Genomic DNA, 4,758 nt, shown 5'->3' on the forward strand with positions numbered 1-4,758 from the left:
GTGGAAGAGTCTTCCTCCAGGCACCGGTGTCTACATAGGCAGGCCAGGCCCTAGGTGTGGTGGGCCTGACCTGAATCCAGGGAGGGGAGAATATTACAGCCTCAGAGGGCCTGTATAAGGGATTCGAGTTTCTTCTACTTGGCTTTAGTTTCAGTGCCAGTCATAGTCCTTTGGTACTTTAATACTGCTGTGTAATGTTTGGGCAAATCCTTTTAACTGACCAGGCACCTGTATACACTCTTCTAAAAGGTGTGTGTGTGTGTGTGTGTGTGTGTGTGTGTGTGTGTGAGAGAGAGAGAGAGAGAGAGAGAGAGAGGGAGAGAGGGAGAGAAGAGAGAGAGGAGAGAGAGAGAGATTTTTCTGGGCTGATGAGAGTATTTTCAGTTTCAAATGATGGCTAGGAGCCCACAGATCTGCTAAATTTCTCTTATTTTCTTTTACTATGATTAATTTTTTTAACATGTCTAACAAAATCATGTTCTTAATCTTAGCCACCCTGACAGGGGTATAATATCAATACATATGAGGAAGCCAAAGGGAAAAATATGTGTGTGCCAAGCTTGGTGTGGAAAAATATCAGTAGCATTTCTTATTTGACAAGGAAATGCATTTGTTTGGTGTTTTGCTTTTGCTTTTGCTTTTCTTTTCTTTTGTTTTTTTCAGTTGGCAAGGGCATCGTTTTTAATATATATCCATGTTTATTGTTTCTGTTTGGTACTTTGGTCATTTGTGGCACATCTGTTTTTGATATTGTTCCTGTGTTAAGCACACACTATTGTGTTAGCAAGATTTTACACCATCTGTTTAAGAAAGTTGTTGCCAGTGCTATTTGATGCCCAGTTGAACTTTAGCCAAACTTCTTCATTTTATAATGTTCTCTCAGTCCCAAGCATATATAATACACTTTAATGAAATTATGCTTTTATACTTGCTGACAGACATCAGAAACACATTTGTGCAGGTCACCAGAAGTTTAGCTAAATGTTGGGTAGGAAGAACAATATTAAAATAGTAAAGATGTTAAAAATAAAAATATTTGGAAACAAAACTATTAAATTAAAATCAACTAATCACCCACATAAACAACTGCTACACACACACACACACACACACACACACACACAAATTTGGATGCGGTGGCTATGGGAGTTAATGTATAGGTCTGATGATTTATGTATTTCTTCATTACATATACTAAATTTAGGAATTTGCATTCTTGACACTATGCCCAAAGGTGTAAAATAATGTAGTTTAAACAATAAAGTGGAATAACATTGTAAGGTGACTGTATCAAATATATATTAAGTGTAACACATTCAGATAAACTTAATCATTGAGCCTAACTAAAGTGGTATTTTTTATTCTTTTTATCCTATGGCCACTCATAAAGGTTTTAGATACTATTATCAAAAGCTAGCAAGCAATGATACCCACTTCTGAACTCTTTAAAAGTAGAGCTCTTTGTGACAATTCAAAAAATATTCAAGTATTTATATTTAGTGGCTAAGCATATATAGCTAATAGTGGTACAATTACAAGACTGGAATTGGGTTGAAAAAGTGAGTTGTGAAAAAGTGAAAACATGGTGCATGTTTTTAAAATCTTTTCTAAAATGCAACACTCCTGTTGATACAGTACCTATTTTGTTTGTAGCCCATGTGTATATCCCAGTATAAAGCCTTAAAAATGATTTCACATGACAGTTTAGTTATAAGCCCAGAAATATATGCCTTGACATTTGAGTTAATATGCCACTGACATTCATTCTGGGAAATCAGTATTCTTTAATTGACAAAGAAGTTCCCTTTGATTGAAATCTGCCCAAAATAGGTTGTCACATTCTTGCACTTGTTACCTGGACAGACTGCTCTTATTGCAGATGCTATGATTAAAGGTGTGACCATTAGATAATTGCCTAGAGGTGTATAGTTTCTTTCTATTTGTTTCTTTAGGAAGACAAATCTTTGTTTTGGTGTATTTCATTTCTATATAGGTGATGTAGGTAATTGGCATTATTTATGCAAGACTGTTGGAATTTAGTACTTTGTGAGATAAATCTGGTTATAGAAAAGGGAACCAGTCTCATAACATTTTGCCTACACACACTTCTAAAAAATTATTTATCAAGATCCATATTTTCCTTAAACTGTTAATTTAGATGTGCTGAAATATAACCTATAAATTTTGTTTTTAATAACTGATGTTACCAAAAAAAAGCAAACCTTACGAATCTTCACATGTCTGGTTCCAATTAATCTGCTTAGACTATTTAATGGATAAAATAACAAACCTGATTTAGTCAATCTGGAGTTTTGCACCAATTTTCTGTGTGCCCCTTTAAGGTCTAATGCCTTTTCCTACACATATTTACTTCATGGTTATACTCAACTAAAACCTGGGATTAGAAGAATAAGTAACTAGATGTATTTTCTTAAATTTTTTTTTGCAGTTACATTAGTATAAAAGGGAGATGATCTCAAAATGAATGTCAATAATCATTGAAAGAACACTATATACATCTTCATGAGTTCAATTTATCAAACACCTACAAATACCAGTGCTAGGAATATAAAGAAGATTAAGACACGGGTGGTCCTTGCTCTCAGAAAATTTCCAGTCCATTAAGGAGACTGACAATAATACAACTAGTTCATCCCTGCAATCTGTAATGATTTCTGTCTACTCCTTGGGCTTTGAATTGGTAAGGTATCAGATGGTCTCACAACAATACTTTCTGTATGTTTAAAAATTTTTAAAGACATTCGTTTGGGACAAAGTGAACAAAAGTGAACTATCTCCAGAAAGCTGTATGGCTTCTGAGATAACTTATATTTCTGTACTTTTTCATGTGTAGAAAGGGGACAGTATTAGCTTCCTGTTCCTGACACATCTGCTCGCTTATTTTGAGCCTTGCATCACAATTAATTCTTGGGTCTGTTGTAGAATCTGCTGAAAGAATAGTGGTGGGACACTGAATTGAGCTAGAAAAAATTTCTAGGTTTAATTCTAAAATCTAAAATAGTTATTTTCCTCTTACCACTTCCCTCTCTCCTGCAAAATAATTTTATATTTTCATCACTGTAAATTTTTATAGGTGATTAGGAAAGGAGAGGAGCCTTCTACAAAGACTATCATTTAAGTCAATTTGCTATTTTTTCCAGCATATATTTGCTAACTTGCAGAATTAATTATCACAAAGCTACAAGGCTGAGTTTATTTTTCATACAAACAAATTGGTGATTGTTTAGCAGACTTTTAAAAAAGTTTTATTTATATAAAGTTTTGTTGGGAATTTAGAGTAAAAATTATAGATGTTAAGTTTCTTTAACACAAGAATTAAAGCCAAATTAAATTTATTCTTTCTAATACTTTTAGAGATTAGTTTTTAGAATGTAGTTTTAGAGTATAATTTCCATGTTTTATATACAATGATGAAAAATACCAGGAGAGAAAGGAGCAAACATTTGACTGAATTAATTGAATGCCGTTTACCCTTGAGGAGATGTTGTATTTTAATTGTCTTCTGTTTTAATCATGGTTTTTGGAGTAATTCTGTATTATGCTTTCCTTTTAGAGGACATTGCATCTCATTTTGTCTCACCATAATCACAGATCTCTTTATGTGATCAGTTAATTCATACTGGGTGTTGTCACACATTTCATTTCTGATCCTCTCCATTTTCCTCAACTCCTTGCTTCCACTCCAGCTGAAATGAAAGCTCTTGACTTTGTACTCTGCTGACCTGTGTAGTTCGGTTTCAGCCCCTTTGATATTTAGATGTGTGATGACCTTGGGCAAATCACTTAACTTTCTGAGCTCCAGTTCCTCCAATTTTTTTTTTTTTGGGGGGGGTTCAGATAAGGGTCATCAGAGTAAGTTATCATTGAAAATCTTGATAGTTTTTAAAGGTGAATCACTGTTCACAGATTTTCAAGAGCTTTTCTCAAACCACCTTTGAAATCTTAGTTATGACTGTCCCTCAGAGAGAAATTTTTCTTTAGGTTATACCTCTGTTTAAGAGTACCATCATGTTGGGGTTCCTGGGTGGCTCAGTTGGTTTAGCCTTAAGCATGGAGGTCACCTGAGAGATTCTCTTTCCCTTTCTTTCTGCCTGTCCCCTGCTCGCACTCTGTCTCTCAAAATAAATATTTAAAAAAATGGGAGGGGGGCGCTCAGTTAAGCTCTGACTTTGGCTCAGGTCATGATCTCATGGTTTGCAGTTTCGAGACCCATATCAGGCTCTCTGCTGTCAGCATGGGGCCTGCTTTGGATCCTCTGTCCCCTTCTCTCTCTCTCTGCTCCTCCACTGCTTGCACTCTCCCCCCTAAATAAATAAATAAATAAATAAATAAATAAATAAATAAAAATAAACATTAAAAAAATAAAAAGAGTACCATCATGTCATAGTTTATTTACTGAATCCAAGTTGAGACTGAATTTTCACATCTAACCAACAGCAGTTCCTTCTCCAAAGCTAGACAGAATTACCTTAAAAGTTAAGTGACCCCAGCCCAGAGTATGAATCCAAGTCTAACAAAATGAGAAATGCCTAAGCAGGCTTCTTTTTTTCAGTGCCTCTCCCTCAATCTTTAAAGTCTAGCTTAAATGCTGCCTTCTTGAGCATTTCCATTCAAGCTGGAGGTGATTTTTCTTTGAACAGCCATATTCATCGAATTGGGCAGTTGGTAGGTTGTTTAATTAATGTCCACTGCAGGCACAGCTGAGTGTAATTCTCCTAAGGCTGTAGCTATGACATC

Source organism: Neofelis nebulosa, chromosome 2, assembly GCF_028018385.1.
Source record: "Neofelis nebulosa isolate mNeoNeb1 chromosome 2, mNeoNeb1.pri, whole genome shotgun sequence".
Lineage (NCBI taxonomy): Eukaryota > Metazoa > Chordata > Mammalia > Carnivora > Felidae > Neofelis > Neofelis nebulosa.